The sequence below is a fragment of the Paroedura picta genome, chromosome 10 (assembly GCF_049243985.1).
Source record: "Paroedura picta isolate Pp20150507F chromosome 10, Ppicta_v3.0, whole genome shotgun sequence".
Lineage (NCBI taxonomy): Eukaryota > Metazoa > Chordata > Lepidosauria > Squamata > Gekkonidae > Paroedura > Paroedura picta.
In genome coordinates this window covers 64,426,293-64,444,911 of record NC_135378.1, presented here as the reverse complement: position 1 = coordinate 64,444,911, position 18,619 = coordinate 64,426,293, and positions in this window count along the sequence as shown.

Below are 18,619 nucleotides of genomic sequence, written 5' to 3'. Positions count from 1 at the left end.
AAGAATGAGCAATAGGCAGTACAAAGCAGATATAGGGTCCTTTCCATAAGGGAAGGGCACTAAGGCATTTTTGGCGGGAGAACAAGAGGGCACCAAATGTGCCAGGGGTTCACAGGATGGCCAGATGGCCAGGAATCTAATATACATTGCTACAGCTTTGTTGAGACTAGGGTGTCTAAGCAAGGCCACTAATGAAGATTGATAAAACAATCAGAAGAGACTCCCGCTGGGAAAGAAAGGGAGTCATGGAGCCTGAGGACAGATTTACAAGGTTTACAACCCTCAACCTTGCCTGGCTCAAAGGAAACGAAACTAATGGGCATGAATCGAGGTTCATGACACTGGGGAGGTTCAGTGTGCCATCATCACCACAGCCTCTTATGGAGGCTCCCCTCCATTAGCTGAGTCTAGTTCGCAGATGTATGCGACTGATTTATTATGAGACACAGACCAGCAACTATTTTCTCTAACCTCCTAGTCTAGTTAGTCTTGAGCGGGTGGTCTGGGAAACTGAATTCCAATTTAGAAACTTGAGGGTGCACAGCAGACTTCATTAGCTTAAGCCAATAACCTATATGACCTTGAGCTATCAGACAACTTGCTTCCAAGAAAAGTTGGCAACCTTCAGACATAACAGCATCTGCATCACTCTAGGAATTCTTCCAAAAACAATGGTAAAGATAATAGAGATCTGGAGAAGTCCCAAAAGTATTATGGACACTGTTCCATTATATATGGGGGATGCAGCATCAAAACCCTGGTTGAAAAAGCCTGACATCGGGTTTTATATGACAGTATCCTGACCTGGAACAAACAGCAGTAATTTCCATCATTGCTACATGCCATAATTAAAAAAAAATCAAGCTTCCATGCATGGTCCTGTTGATACAGTTACTTCTTCACAATTCCCCTCACAAGTGAGACAGCATTAAATAAAAAAGCACTCATTTGAATATTTGAACCACTTGCTACTTTCTAATGTAACTTTATATTAATAAGGAATCATAGCATGCTACATCCTTTTAATGTCAAAATGAGTTTTTGTTTCAGTCATTTAAAATGCTCTTTCTCTGACCTACTTAACATGCCAAGTGCCTAAACTATCTTATAAAAGCTTCCCCTAATACTCAAGCAGCTGAAGATATCATAAATGCTTAGCAGCAGCTGATTTTCCCTAAAGATGAAAATCCAAAGAAAGCCAACTTAATTAAGAATTAATTCCCTTTAAGCAACCTCCTGAAGAGTTCATTCTCACTTTAGTCCCCAATCAATTATTTGTGATATGGATTGATTTACAAGAACATGGTGAGAGATTAATTAAGATGACAAGAGCAATCTCATGTATCAGGTTATCAAGAGTTTCTTCCTTTGGTAATAAAGTAAATTTACCAGGTAAATTTTTGGGGATGGGGCTTCCATAGCTCTTGGAATTACCCAGCAAAAATACCATATGTGGTTTCATAAACATGGAGATAGATTTTTAAGAAAAATTAGATTCAAATTCAGTAGCACCTTAAAGATCAACAAGGTCAAAACTTCCTTGGTCAGATAGGGAATAACAAAGGTTATTGAAACATGGCATACCCTATATACTCGCGTATAAGCCTTGTTTTTCAGCACCATTTTTCACACTGAAAAAGCCCTCCTTGGCTTATACGCAGGTATATATGGTAATTGAAATAAAAGCCTGCTCCAGCCAATCGTTGCATTGCCTTTTGCAAATGTGTACTGCAAGCTGAGCTTGCTTTGGCAGCTTGTAGGACATCAACGGTTTGGCTGAGGGACTCTTATCTTTTTTTTCCCCTTTTTCCTTCAGTGGCAAAAGGCATGGCAATGCTGGATGGGGGAGCCTGTGATGATGGAGCGTTTCCCACCCTCGGCTTATATGCGAGTGAATAATTTTGCCCAGATTTTGTGACAAAATTGGGTGCCTCAGTTTATATGTGGTTTGCCTTATATGCAAGTATATATGGTAGAAATGTTTTAAATAAAATAATTAGCAGAGGTTATCTCTCCCCCCCCCCATATGCTGCCAACACTAGTTCTGGCTCAAGAATTCACAAGATTGGCCCTATGAATAACACCGCACCTAATGAACAGAAGGCAACAAATAAACAAACATATTGAAGGATATATTTTGAAAATCCTGCTAGACCTCTAACAATGATTAGCTAATCCCTTGTTGATCTCGCAGAGAGAATCAACAGATTTGGGCAAATGCCTGCATGGGAGGCGCCTGCTTAAAATGTCTCTTTGAAGTACCACCCCCACACTGGCTGAACACCACTGATCAGCCTATTGCTATGTTTGAAACGGAGGGTCAGGCTCAAGTCTTCAATGAATATCCATAAAACTAAAAACAAACTCCTTTAATTTTATAATTTATAATTAGATTGCTTAACTACACCCTTCCCATGAATGAGCTCTGGGTGATTCACAACACTATGTATCAATTATTACCAACCTTCAATAACATATAATAAAATGTTTTAAAATTGCCAGTTTTAAAATGCTCCACCTTTCTGCTGGCAATTTTCAGCTCTTCTGGACCGGGCGGGGAGCCTATAATGGGGTAAAATGGGTAAGCGAACGGAGGGAGGCCTGATGTAATTCTTATTGTTTGACCTGCTGGGCTATTTCATATTTGTGTTTTTCCCCTCAGCCAACTGCAGAGCACAATATATATGCTACCATGGAGAAACCTTGGCATAGATCTGTATCTCTTAATACCAGCATAGCATTGATTCCAATCCATTATTTAAAATGGCTTTATAATCAGATTTATAGGGATACTGGTGGTGTCAGAACTTAGCCTACCAGGATGTAATAAAAGATTGCCTTTTGCTTTCCTTTCACAATACAATGATTGATTAGATAGTCCTGGAGGATCTTTCCGATCCTGTCATGTTGCTGCTGTGTCATTTGCTTTCAAACCTAGACAGCTTCTTAGTAGAGACCTATAAATGTCATTTGCTGCTACCAACACAGACAGCTAAAGATGCCTCTTGAATAACTTGAGAGTCATCAGATGTCTGGAAGAGTGAAGTACTGATTCAGGATTAATACATAGCTCAGCAGGCTAATGCCCAATTAGATGCTTTCTGTGTTCATAGATTTTTTAAGAACTATTTACACCAGTCTAGTGTTATTTACAGAGAGAAGGCCTGTGGGAATAAAGGTTAGCTCACTGTTTGGGTGTGATCCTGTTGCACCCCGCATTGATTTTACATGTTTCAATGAAAGTACAGGTCTTGGTTTTTAATTAAATGAAGAGCATAAAGTTGACATTTCTTAAGTTAGCCATGCCATTTCTAAATTTAAAAAAATAAAAGAAATATTTAGTATATGTATTTCTAAAGACATTTTTAGAGAGTGTAGTATGGTTTTGACAATTGTTACAAACCTATTTGGTTTTCTTCTAACTATACATTTTCTGGTAATCTAGAGTTTTATGTGAATATTGTCATTTTTGTGTAATTTAGCAAGTGACACATTTAGTTGCTGTTTCTAGAATCAGCATTAAGGATCTGAATGCTATACAGGAACACGATACTGGATCTGGAACTGAAAACATTACCAATGTGGAGATATTACTGATGTGAATGAAGTTTGTAACTTTATTCCCTATTTCAGAATAAATATTGCTCTATCTTGAATCATCTGTTCCACTTAATATTTCTGGTAAGGCCTTGGAGGAGGAGCATGTCCCATGGCTTAAGTGTCACTCGATGCTTAACCCCCAAACACGGTGACTGTCCCACCCTTGAGTGCCTCCTCCTCCAACCAGTTTGCTTGTTTGTCCAGTGGCCAGCCAATCTCCTTCCGTCCCCCACCCCAGACCTCCTCCTCCTCCTTCCACTTCCCTCAGAGGTTTGGAGGCTGCAGATCCCTGCCACGTGCAAGCTGCAACTGCCAATGAGTTCCATAACAGCTGGCTGCAGCCTTTCCAGGTCCTGGGGGAAGGGGGAGGCCATCCGCAGAGTTTTTCTACCTTACCTCCCTAACCTAGTGCCTGTTATATTCCTGAATGCAATGGACTTGGCCCCTAGTTTGGCTATATTACAAAAAGTGTCATTTCCCCTGAAAGTCATTATGTAGTTTAAAGATTCTGCACATGTACAACCTGAGAGAAAGCTGACTAATGGGTGCTAAACGGGAAGCTGGGAGGAGCAGAGATGATTTAACCCACCCCAATTTTCCGATCAGAAAACTGGATTTCTGTATATTTTGAATGAATAAAATTTTGTCTTAGAAAGGATTTCACTCATTTAAGATTTTTATCAGATTTTTGGTACTCACCAACATTTCTATTGGAAAAACATATTTAAAAAAACAACAACAATTTTGCATCAGATATTCTGCTTAGATTGGAGTGAGTAAAAAACTCAATTTTTCATAAGAATTTTTTACTGTAGTCCTCACAATATCTCAATTTTTCTACTGAAATAATTGGCAAGAGGGAAATCCTGGAAAAATATAAAATAAAGAGCCATTCCGCACCCAGAAAATTTAGTGAGATACTTTCCCTTTGCAGATGCCATATTTTTTACATTTTAAATGATGTCATCAGCATCCAGCAACCCAGCAGCAAACCAGCAGCTATATCCTCCATTTTAAAGCACTAGTTGGGCAATCCACAAAACTGGATTTCCCCAACTTTGTAGCATGAGCAGGAGGAGAGCAACCAGCAACCACTAGTGAAATGGATGTGCATAACCAGAAGGAGTCTGATCTCTGTCTCTAGTGCCTGCCCTCATGCCCGCCTCCCTTTCCCTTCTCCATGGAATGTTTTTTTATTTGTTTGTTTGTTTTGGTAGCAAACTGCCTGGATCAACAAATGTGTGTTGCTTCATCCAGGCAGAGAAAACAAATCCACCCACAGTTGGTTCAAAAAGCATACCTCTCACCCCCCCCAAAAAAAAACTGGGGGGAAATTACTTTTGTTGATCTTCGAGTCTCATAATTCCAAAACATGATAAAACTATGATTAGATGTATAGGCATATCAAAGGAGAATATTTACTTAAAAAAATAAGATTGCTTGCATCACTTTCCTTTAAAACTGGGAGAAAGGTGATTGGTTGGCTGCCATGATTGAAAGGCAGGGGGAGAGTCAGGGGTATAGTGAGTCTCTCTCCTCCCCCATTTTAATCAGCCGTGCAGAGTGCCAGGAACCATGAGAATGCAAGAGAGTGAGGAGTTGAGAAATGGCGGGGGTTGCAATTTTTTATAGTGTTAAGCAATTGTTTCTGGCTTAACTCTGGTTTTAGATGTGCGGAATGGCCCAGAATGTCCCCCTTCCACACACACACATACATCTTCAGATCTCTAGAGCAAACCAAAAGTAATCCTTCAAATCAATTCTTCAACTTCTTAAGGATTATTTTATGTTGTTACCCGACCAAGGAAGTGACTAGGCTCACCAGGAACTTGGTCTCAGTAGTCTAGTATTTAGAGATCTTGTGTAAAATAAAAAAACAGCATTAAAACAGGCAAAGACCTGTCTGAATTACTTTTGGGGATCTGAATCATACAGGGTGTTCCTAAGCTTAGGCTGAATGTTACTTCAGTCATGTCTGTATAAAGTAAAGTGTCTTAAATGGCCTTTGGATAATCTACAAAACAAATACCTTGCTTTCACACAATTCTCACATGGTCCACTTCATCTGTTCCTGCTTTTTGATTTGGAGGTGTCTGCAGATAGTTGATCATTTCTCTGCGCCTTCCATCTCCTTCCAGGTATACAGTTTTATGATTCTGCTAGGTCACAAAAGCAGTGAATTAGATGAGAATATAATCCTTCAATTTGGCCTAGAAAAATGTGGATGTCCTCATTTCTTTGGTGAGGGTCGAAGGTTTCCCTGCTTCAATGATCTTTTATTGTGTGTGATATACTTCTATTAGGACTGATGTTATAGGTGACATTACAAATGTTTTCTTTCAAGGGTACTTTAACATGAATTAGACCCCCAATATTTTTGCTATTTAGAGAGGTGAGCTTTCCTAAATTATTCATGTTGACCTTCACATAAATAGGGCTGAGGGAGGGAAGCAGAACTAATTCTTTAAATTATATATGCTCTTTCATGTCAGAAATACAATTCTCTTTTAATTTGAGTGTATTCCTCTGGCTGCAAAAGGAGGAGATGAATTTTATATATTTTCCCATTGGGAAAGAAATAGTTCTTCATTTATCAAACTCATTTCCTCAATTAAAGGCCCGCTCAGCTGGGATTTTTAATGATAGGCAAACAAAATCCATCATGGCTTCTATCCCATGATCATCCTGCTCCCTTATCTGTTCTTTTCTTGAATATTGTAAAAATATAGAGTGAAGTGCATAATATAATGTGTGGCAAGGAATCACCTGTGCCGCCAGTTGATGTGGCAGAGGGCGGGCTGGAGGTATATGTGACCGCTGTCCACCCAGTGCAGGGTGCGCGCTGCACTTATACAGCATGCACAATGTAAAAAGGGACCCACAATGCCTATAAAGGCGCCACACATGTGGGTCTCGGCTTCTTCGCCCAGCACGCTATGGAGCAGCCTCCCTCATTCCCACCCTACATGATGTATAAACAGCCTCTAGCCTGTGTCTGTGGTGGATGTTTCATGGTTAATATTTTGTCACAGCTGCCAGTTTTATGTGGGATGGAGCCTGTTGGCAGGGAGTCTGGTGGGTGATCGGACTCCCTGAGGTTCATGTACGGACTGTATGTAAATGAGCATGGCTTACCCTGCTGGGAGGCCAGGGGTTCATTGTCAGGTGTCTTGGGGGGCAGCCAAAACAGGAGGGAGCCTGGTGGCTCCTCCCATATAGGTTGCCTCCTGTAGGACAGACTTCAGTAGGCAAGGGGATCTGCTCCCCTGGCTGGAAATGGTGCGAATCCCCATGGTGCCTCTGGAAGCTGTGGGTTTTGGTGCAGTCCACTAACTGCTAGGTCAGGCTCCCTCTCCCATGCTGTGCCAGCCCATTCCATGGGGAGGTAATAAAGCTGTGGTCATGTTATACCCAATAACTGTGTCACATCTTATTCCAGCTCAAAATGCCCTCCTGCAAGTCAAATAGTGGTTACTTTTTCCAGATATTTCTTCACAAGCCAAATGATTTGGGATCTGATAGCTCTGCATGAACAAAATCCATTCATTTCAAGGAGGAGGAATACGGTTGATAATGGAGTAAGTGTTGCTGGATACTGACGTGATATGGATAATCCTAGATGTTATGGTTCTGAGTTATTTTTGTTTCCCCCTTTTTTTCTCCCTTAATGTAGTCTCTCAAAAATTAGTGTCAGAAATTTGTACAACCTTGCTCTTTTGTTCTCCTTTATGACTGAAATATATATTCCCTCAACATTTATCTAGTACTATGTGCTTTCAAATGCACCTTCTGACCTTACCTTTTTCATGATGTTATTGGCTTATTTTTTGCACTCAGCTTTGACTACAATTAAGTTGAAATACATATTTAAGATTGTGATCATAGCCATCTCCTGTTGCCTCTCCCCTCCTGTTCTCTCCCAGTATTTAGATTGCAGCATGGCTGGCAAATGGCTGGAGAAGTCTTCAGAGCTGTATGGTTTCCATAGTGTGTCTCTCCTCCCCATCCACCCAATCAAGTATGGCTGGCTGGGAGAAGGGAAGAGTTAACTGGGCCAGCAGACAACAGTAAGGGAGTTTTGTCTTAGGGCTACCTGCCCTGAATGTAAAGGGCCATACTGCAACACAGGGGTATTTTCCCAAATTAACATCCTGAGCCACATTAGGTACATAGAAATGGCTTACTACATGGAGGTTTTCATGGGATGTCTCTATATGTCTCACTTAAGGTTCCAGAACAAAGAACACTCTTTAACACCACATAGAACATCATACCTATAGAATATATGTAGATACTACTTGACTTTGGACCAAACGCATCCACTCTTGGGTGTTGTCTCCCAAGAAGCAGTTTTTTCTTCTGGACCTCAGGCCAAAAGTTGGGTAGACATCCAGCTAACTGAACAGGTATGTGAGAGGACAAGTTGTTGTTAAGCCAGTATTCTGGTGGTGAATAGGGCATCCCTGCTAGACTTCTTCACTGCTACAGATTGATGGAAGTGGAACCATGTATTTCTGCAGATTCATCATATGATTCATTGAGGAATTATCTCTTTAGAAATAGCAGCCATTTGAAGCTCCAATCTTGCCTTGACCACACCCCTTCCCTGACTGAACAATTTGATCTACCCAGGGGTATATGAGGGGCTTTTTGCACGCCTTCAAAATAGCACAATGGTTGCCAATTGAAAACGCTACTGATTTGCTGTTTTGCACAACGTCGTCGACAATCTGCCACACACCTGAAACCAATCTGCAAAAAGCGCTTCCTTGTAGCGCTTTCAGGGAAATCCCCAAAAGTGGATTCACCCTCCGGAAAGCGATACACTCCTGCAACCAATCTGCAACACTAGCGAAAAAGACCTGTGCGTTAACATTGTTGCGGTTTCTACAAAGTCCCTCCCCCTGGCTCTCTTCTCTGATCTTCCGGCGAAGCGATCGCCATTTTTTTTTTCTCCGAGCGAGCGGGGATAAACGCACCAGCGAGCCTCTTTTAGAGGCTTCCCTGGCTTCAGTCCTTCCCCTTTAGTCACTAAGCACAAACCACAGAAAAGCCCATTTGCTGATGTATTTTCCCATTAATTTTTACACATTCATTCAGCCGAAAATCGGGCCCGTGAGAGGGGGGGGGGATTTTTTTTTTTCACTCGGAGGAAGCGTGGTAACGATCAAACGATCAAACGACAGCTCAAACACATTAGGCAGCTGGATGGGTTTCTCCATTGCAACGAATCTACACAGATTCGTTACAATGGGTCTGTTTTTTTTTTTTTTTAAAACCTTTCTTAAAGGGAAAGGGGCTGTTTGGGAGCATGCTAACGGCTGCCCATTGGCTGCTTGAAGGCCACGGGGCGGGACAAGCTTGGCAATAGCGCTTCCTTTCTAGCGATTTCTGCCGAGACCGGAAGCCTGTGGGAAACGCTACAAAACGCAACTGGATTCCACTACAAAGGCAGGTATGCATAACGACGAATTCCACTATTTTAAATGGCGATTTTTCATTCAGTGACCAATTTGCTACAAAGATCCCGGTGCGTAAAGCCCCTCAGTGTTGTTATTCATGTTGTGATTGTTACCTGATATATTGTTGAGATGTTCTTTGAAATTTGTGCTATGTTATAGATTGTCATAAAGTTCTATGTATATTTGTGCAACGTTCCATGCAAACAGCCCAGAGCCGTAGGGAAGGGCGGTATAAAAATCCTAATAAACAAACAGACAAACAAATAAATGGAGGATAATCCAATCTGCATTAATCATTTTCCCAGTCTCAAATAGCCCTCTTTCCAAATATTTGCCCTCCTGGAAGAAACCAACAACTTGTACACATCACTCAGGGGACACAAATAGTATCTCCAAGGGTATACTTTTGTGTTGGAAAAAATACAGAAAGAAAAAGTTACAATGCAATCCTAAACATAGTTTCTAATTCAATCTAAACTGATAGACTTTGAAATGATATAACTCTGTTTAGGTTTACACTGTTAGCCTCCTAGTCCCTGTGCCACAGTTCTGAACTGGAGCCTACTGTAGCTGTTGCGTATAGAGATTTTTCAGTGCTTGTTTTATCTGTACGAACTATTAAGTGTGCATGGGGGGTGTTTTCTCATTCCTGATTTCCCTCATTGACTTGCAGGAGGGCATTATGTGTGGAATAAGATGCAACACCAATGTGGTGATAAACAAAGCCAAAGCTTTATTACCTCCCCATGGGAGGGTGGCACAGCATGGAGAGGGAGCCTGACCTTGCAGTCAGCAGACTGCACCAACAACCCACTGAGTTCAGAGGCGCGCTAGGGACCCACATCATTCCCAGCCAGGAGAACAGATCCCCTTGCCTACTGAAGTCCACCACTATGGGAAGTGATCTATGTCGGGGAGCCACCAGGCGCCAACCTGATTTGACTGCCCTCAGGCCACCTGGCAGGCCTCCCAGCTGGGTAAGCTGCGTTTGTATACACGCCACCTCCTAGGGAGGCCCCTAGGTTGCACATCAGACTCCCCGCCAACAGGATCCATCCTATGCAAACCTGCAGTTATGACAATTATTGAACAAAACATCCACTGATAAATTCTGATTGATTGATTATTTATTACGGTCATTGACCAGCATCAAAATATCTACAGACCACATGCATTATTACGGCGTTTTAAAAATTCTGTATACAACAACATAGGGTAGGTGGGAGCAAAGCAGCTCCTGCAGCATCCCTGGGGAAGAGAGGCAGGGCCCATGCACGTGGCGACTTAAATAGTTGCCACGGGTCCCACCCTGCCCTTGATGCTGTGTGTGCTGTGTTCTGGCAGTGCGCACACTAGAGGGCCTCTGGCAGTCGCTTCTTGCTCCCAGAAACCCCTCTGCAGCGTCAATGTTCGGCCAAGGTAAGTCTCGGCCGAGTTTCTATCTTCAAGCTCTTATCTAATTTAAGCCTGAAAGCTGGCCTATAATTTTACCTTATTACACCTAATTAATGCATTATTTTAATTGCAAATATTTGCCAGGTCTGAGCAGGCAACCATCAGGAAGCTGACACAACAAAACAAGAAATTATAAGCAGTTCAATAGTTTGCCAACAAATTGCAATTATAGGTGACAGCCCAAATGGCTTTGAAAATTTGGTACTTAATGTTATATATTGCATATTGAATTATAGAAATAAAATTAGTGGCCCTGAAACAGAAATATACTCTTAACATAAAAGTGTATGGCTGAATAGTAGGAGATAATAACTCAGAGGTTTCAGTGGTCATAAACATCATTATGCACAATAAAAACAAGTAACTGAAGATTTACTGGACACAATCTATGATGAGATTTTCCCCACGCTATCTGTGAATTCAAAATAGATTAAATATGATATGTTTAATAAAAATCAGGGACACATTTTTATTTTCATAAAACTTAATTGTTTCCTCTATTAACAGAAGCATGGCATGGCCCTATATTTTGTGATGTTCAGCATCAGTCAGCATAGAAAGAAGACATGTAGGTCAATAGAAGCCACAGCCAAAGTACTGAGGAAACCCTTCAGTAGGAAGGAATGGGTGGGGGCTCCAAAAGAGGAAAAGTAAAACGAAAGTGTGGATGAGTCAGGATGGCTATTGCTATACATCTCTCTTCCTGTCATGTTAATCTGTCCGTGCTGGTTGTGAAGTGCATGCTTACTTCAGCAGAAACTGGTCCATCCAGGGATGCCAGCTCCGGGTTGGGAACTTCCTTGAGTTGTAGGAGTGGAGCCTAGGGAGGGGAGGGGGTCTCAGTGGGTCATAATGCCATAGAGTTCATCCTCCAAAGCAATGGTTTTCTTTATGAAAGGAAACAGACCACAACAAGGAAAAGTAGCAAATGCAATATGCTCATTACTGTCTCTGACTATATATATAGTCAGTCAGTCACTGTAAGAACAGGAAAATGAAATGAATTCAGAGAGTTTTCTTTTAGTGCCATGGCCAGCCAAGTTCTCCTGCTAGGCTGTCACCTGATTGCCATATTAGGAACCTCATGATGCAGGAAAAGATGAAGACTCAACATGAGGTGGTTTGATTTAATAAAGGAAGCCACAGCCCCCAGTCTGCAAAACCTGAGCAATGTTGTTAATGACGGAATGTTTGGGAGGCCATTAATTCATTGGACAACCATGTTGGAAATCATTTGGCACTTACAGAGAGAGAGAGAGAAAGAGAGAGAGTCTGAGTCTCTGTACAATTGAACTCCTTTGTTCAGCTTGCTTGAAATTTAAGAAGACTGTGGATTTGAGGCACTGCTGTGTTCTATGCAAATTTGCTGTGTTCTATGCAAATTATCTTATTAAAGAGCTATTCTCAGTACTTTACGTACATTTCCCATAGAAAATAATGACCATAAACTCCAAAAAACTGAAACTTTGTTTCACTGTCCAGAAAAGAAATGCAAACAGTGAAAAAAAAATTGTATTTAACTTCTTACATGTAATCTTGACAATAAAAACCAAACAAACAAAAAACAAGCAAATTCCAACACATTATCCCACCACGAGAGCCAGTGTGGTGTAGTGTTAGACTAGTATCTGGAGAAACCAGTTTCAAATCCCTACTCATTCCCATGGAAGCTTGCTGGGTGACCTGGACCAGTCATGCTATTGTCTGGATAGTCCAAGTATAGCTTGATTTTATCAGATTAGCAGTGACCATGTGGAGGCAGACAATAGTAAACCACCCTTGAGCGTCTCTTAAGTGGACAAAGCATAAGGTGATATCCCAGAAGTTTCCCAGTACAGAGAACGGACCTTTGATAAAGTTCCCAGCAAAGGACAAAGACTAAATTGCATTGACCAAATCAGCCAAAAATGCAAACATTGAAAACCCTGGGATTAGAGCATGGGAAATAGGTGCACCTATGGTAGGCATGCTAATGATGACTAATGGAGTTTTGTAGGTGAGGTGGGAAGGAAGGGTGTTAGGATTAGTACTTTCCTAGATGTGCCATTGACCTGCAAATATGTAACATTTCTAGGGCTGGGAGAAAAAAGTTAGCAGCCGAGTATCTCTGCAGGCTGAAGGTGATGTCACCTGAGAAATCCAGACAGCTCCTGGGAAGCGTGACACATGGCTGGAGAGTACACTTCTTTGTTTTCTGCATGGGTGCAGACACTGCTGGTCAGACTACAGTGAAACTGACACATATTTGTGTATGTCCAGTGCCCAGAAGCCATTGCAGAGATGTAGGATGCAGGCAGCATTGATGAAGGGTGTTTATGGGCAAACTTCCCTATTATAGTAATGAGAGGTCTGGCCACTACATACTTTTAAAATATCTGCTAATAATTATAACACAGTAACAAAAAGATTAAGCAGAAATGTACAAGAAGATGCAAAGCTGCTTGATAGTCTGATTGAGATCTTCTCCTGAAGAAATGTTGCAATCTTGCAAGAGGTTGAACTTTTGCCTCTTTGGTTTTGGTTGTAATAAAAGCCTGGTGACATCACATTTTTCCATTTGGTATTTAAGGAACATCTTCATCACCCCTACTGAGCTGAAGTGATTTGTATAGTTGCACTGTAGTTTGGGGACTCACAGATGTTGACATCATAAATATCCTCATTAAAGTGAAGATGCTCTAAGTCTCTCTGCAATATTTAATTCAGTAATCCATGCAAGTGGAAGCACAATCAGGTCCTAGGCCAGAATAGGAGCTCATAGACTCTACTATCATAAATATAATTAATAATATGAAGTTGCTGAGGTCCCCAATGCACCCAGCTATAAAAGATCCATGCATAGAACTCTAGTTATTATAGAATCAGTCCACTCATTTGTAAATCACTTTGGAACTCTTGGGTATAAAAGCTACAGCATAAAATGTCAGATGTTATTACTGCAGTTATTTTTCCACTTGTTTATTATTATGCTTGAGGAGTTCAAGTCCTGGAAGAGAATGCCCAGGGAGAATACAGACATTTTATGCCAACAAACTGTACCAACAAATCTGTATCCAATACATCAAAATGATCATTTTAATCACTGACATTGTTTTGATCTTGGTTGAAATATAAAGTATATAAATAAGCAGATAAAGATAATAAAACTGTGGACAGGAAGGGTGAGCAGGATTATAGTCAGCAAGCTGCACAGTGTGATTTATGAGTGGGATAAAGAAAAGATTTCAATATAAGGCAAACACACAGAAAGTACAAGTCGTCTTCCTAGTCCTAGACATCATACAAAGTGTTCCCTGTATCACAAATGCTGCTAATTTCCATGATGGTACACAACATTTCCCCCTTGCCCTCTTCTCCATTATCTTTCTTCATTTAATACCTTGGTTCCAAACAAAAGATGGACCACATGAAGCAGAGGGTGATGGAGAGCTTCTAGAACCTCCGCTCTGCTTACAGTTATCTGGATCCAACCAATAAAAAGAGTAAAGCCAATATTCAAAGGAATGAATAAATTATTGTCAGGGGTGGGGTGAGGAGTCAGAGATTGTGTTCCTTGGACAAAAAAAATAGTTTTGAAACAGAGTACTTGGAAAAGTAGACTGCAAGACAAAATCAAGACTAGTTGCTCAAAGTAAACAAAATGCCAACATCTCATTGAGATTGCCCACCCTCTTGGTGGTACCCTGAAGTGAGCTCTCTGGATACTTGCCTGAATTAGTTTAGTGAATACAAAATATCTGTACTTACTGGCATTTGGAAATCAAACTGAAATCTTATCAAGCTTCAAGGCTCATCATAAGTCAGTGAGCCTTTAGGAAATGGAAAAGTAAAGCACTGCAGCCACAGTGGTGCAAAAAATGGCCAGGGCCTATCCATCATTTGTCATGCCCCTCCAATTAGCACTCCAGGTTGGTACAAAATCTGTCACAAGTCTTTCAGTTCTTTATGCCAAAAGGAAAGAATTGAGGTAAAAAGGAGAGAATCTTATCATAAATCTTCCAGGGCTGAATTCTGCATGCAATTGGCTAGAACAGAATTAGCATTTAGCATGGCTGAAGAGTGCTGACATTAAAAGCCTGTGTGGGATGGGGGAGTAAGATCTTGTTAGAGTAAAGCAGAAAGAGACTAAGGAATGAAAGAGTAAAAATTGTGTTGCGGCAGACTCAGAACTGCTAGGATTATTGTTTTAAGTTTTTGTGATTCCATTTGCTGCATTCCTTGATGTGACCTGTCTGATACTTTCTCCCACTTGATTAATTTTTGTAATCCGAGTCCTACTGCATTGCTAATTAGGTGTCTCATGATATTCAATTGCATTGTTTTATGTCATGCAACTTTTGAGTCTGAAATAGAAAACTGATAAATAAAGGATATAAATATACGAGCTGACCGCCACTGTCCTCATGTGCACCACCCCTAAAAGTTTTCTGGCTATACGTCTGGCAGCCATTATGAATGTCTCTCAATATGCCTTCTTGAAGCACAGCTGAAGGCCATGCTGGGTTTCTTTCATGGTGCTCTTTTCCTAGCTCTCATTTATTTAATTAGGGATTGGCCATCAGAGCTTCCTGGATTTTTTTCTGAAGATTAGGAACGCTGCAAACCTTAGCAAGAACATTCCAAACCTTGCTCAAACTCATTAATTACACATGTAGTGAGATCCTGAACAGACTGCTTCAGTAGCTGTTGTCAGTGTTCACCTCAAGCACAGTAGAGTGGCAGATGGGTGGGTGGTAAACCAGCTGACAGAAGCATATTTAAAAAATGGGCATGTCATATTTGTTCAGATATATTCATATTATTAGAAGTTGAATAGGAGGGGTTCAGATCAGGGCTTGGTGATGAGTAGGAGATGGTTTAACTCACCCACTACATTTTCACGAATCGTAACAGATTTTCCTGTGTTATTATCTATCATTGCCATTGAGTTCTGCAGAGTGTGGGATGGGAGTCTTGTCTTCCCCACCAAAGCAAACACTAACATAGCTCTGATCTTAATTAACTACACCCTGTGTGTCTACTATTTTTCAAAGGTTGAGAGAATCCAAAGACAAATCCCCCAGCATCTTGCCTATTTTCATCCTAAATCAGAAGATAATGTAACAGGCCACCAAGATTATACATTTTCTTTGTCTTTGGTCCATCTTACTCTGTTTCAAATTTAGGACATAGACTATCCAGCTCTTGTAGCTTTCCTTCTTATTTTCAACAAGGTAGCACAAGATCATACCCTGGTGGATTATATCTCAAGTGAAGATGACATTAGGAGAATAGCCATAAAAAAGAGAACAAGAAGCTCCCATCATATTTGGTAGTAACATTTTATAAAATATTGGCATGTACTTTATAAAGAGATATTCTCTTTGTTCTTTCTATTATGTGGAATGTAAAGGATGAGGAGAAAAGAAAATAACCTTTTGTCAGGTCAAGACAAGTAAACACAAAAAGGTTTCTTGTTAGCAAAAAGAAAAAAAAATCCTTACTGCTACTTATGAGATTTATTTTTTTTATATATTCAGAAGCATAAAGCAGTGACTCCTGGCTTGGAAAAGGTTATCATTCTCGTATTTCCCCCTTTATTATCTTTACAGCACAAATAGCTGTCTACTTGTTAGAAGCAAACAAGAGAAAGCTATGGGGTATAATCATGTATCAGGATGCTCTGTGTTTTCTTTGTGAAACGTCAGCTTCATTCTGAATCTGTCTCTGGAATAAGCCAGATATGTCCACCATTATCAATTTTAAACCCAAGGTTCACTGCTTGCTGATCTCTTCCCCAAATTATATGTGCATGGATTTATGGCAAGAGAAATCTGTTGTGAAAAGAATATGTTTATAAGCCACAAGATGCACTACAATGGAGCATATCATTAGGTACTTAGAGATAAATTTTAGGCTGGAAAATATTTTCATTAACATAACAAGCTCTGTTCTCCTTTTGTCAAGCACACATCACACTATGAAATATAAAAGCATTTTAAGGGGGGAGGAACTGCAGACTTTGATGTAAGAATTAATTGTGTCTACTCGAAATGAATAGCAACAAATGTAATTCCATTTTATGTCTTAAAAAAAGCAAACTATTGTTCCATTTATTTCAAATATATATATTCCCCAAATATACAAGACAATTAATCAGGCTGCAGATTTCTGAGATTAGGGCCCAGCTACGTTTCGGGACATCTTAATTTTCATGTCAAAATTTGCATGGCATATATATGAAAATTAAATTAAAAATGCAAAGTATTCCTCTGTTTTTCATCCTAGTTCCTTATCCCAGATGCTATGCACTGATGATCAAAGGGAACAAACCCTTCTAAAACTCCAAGTAGCCATGCTGTCCTTCTCCCTATCGTGAGCCTTAGACAAAAGGGAATAATGGAACTAGGGGGCAGTTCTGTGGACCGTTCCTTTATATTGGAAACGCACATTAAAATATATATGTTTTAATAAATCCAATTGTGACATTAATGCCATTTATGTTTTAACAGGGGGGAAGGTTTTTTTTTTTTTTTTAATCATTTTGAAGTATTATTCTGGTGCCTGGCTGAGTGAGTCTGGAGAACAATCCCAAACAAGTCTGCTCAGAATCCAACCAAGGTCTATTTCATGGGGCTTAGTCCTAGGAAAGTGTTCTTAGGATTGCAGTGTTAGAGTTCTAGGTCAGAAGGGGAAAAGGGAGGGAGTCAGCAAATAACGTAACTAACAGGGACACTTCGAAGGAGCTGCATGTAGGCAGATTTTGCCCCTGAAAAGGATAGCTCTGAAATATCTGTATTTTGAAACTGTTCATGTCTATCCCCATGCTGGGTTATGAATTTAGGAAGGTGATTCTCTATAGGTAGGGGTTCCTATTTGTATGGCCTGATTCTGGCTGGTGCTGCGTTCTGTGCATGGGGTAAATTGTTGGAATATGCAAGATCTGCAGTGTGAGTGACTGAACAGAATATGAGCAATATCTTGCAGGAGACATAGGAGGACATATGTAGCTAGCATATTTAGGTTCTCACTGGCTCTATTGGAGACGTCCTGCTCCTTTGAGCATACTTCTACACTGCTTACCTCGAGAAGAGACAGAACAAATGGATGCAGAACAACAGATAGACAGGAATCTCTCTCTCTCTCCTGTTTCTATACAAAATTGTTTCTCTTAATAAAATCTAAGCTGCTTAGTGTTGTATTTTCTTTGCATATTTAAACTCTGCCAACATGAATGTGGATTCATTACCCATCCTAACCCACAGGCATTGTTGCAGACTCTACGAGACAGTCAAATGTTATATTTGTCCACTACAGGAGATTCTAGGTACTAGAGGACACAAATTTGCAGTGGAAAAAATTATATGGGAGGTAAGGATTAATCTCTCTCCCTTAGTGCTGGTCTTTCCATTTAAAATGCAACCCCTGATACTGCATTGAGAATTCGTCTTAACAAAATAGTTAAAGAAAGAATGCAGCTGTTAAATTAAGGAAGAAAAATGTCAGAAATTTCTGAGCAATTAAGTCCAAAGTTCCCAAGTGGTGCTCAAAACCACCAAATGGCTGCCATCAGAGGTAAAGTAAACCACAAAATGTCTTCTGAAGGTGATGCAACCAAATGCAAAATATTAGGGAGTGAAATTATGCATAATTCTAATAGAAACTCTTCAGTGTTTCAGGCAGAAGCTCTATTTAATAGGATGTCTTTCAAAATTAACGTATCATACAACATATTTTCTTGCACATACACAATGAAGATCCTCATGCTGTGGTAGTAGCTGCTGCCAAAGGACTGTTGTTGTTGCTGCTGCTGCTTTTAGGTCTGTACAGCCAATCAGAACTCTAATGGCCCGTCAGAAAACCTGCTGAGCAAAAGCCCTAGTAAAAGTAAACTGCACGGGGCTTTTATTCCAACCCCAGATCGATTCAGTCCCTGCCCTCTACACAGAATGCGATTTCCGTTTGGATTTGGGGGGGATTTTAATTTTCCTTCTGCAGCAAGAAGGATTGATCCGGAGTCACCCTACCTTTATTGTGCTTTATATTGGAGTGCTGAAAATCCTGAATATATTCAGAAAATTGCATTGTTTTGAATCTGGGCTCTCCTCCATGGTAGAGGACCC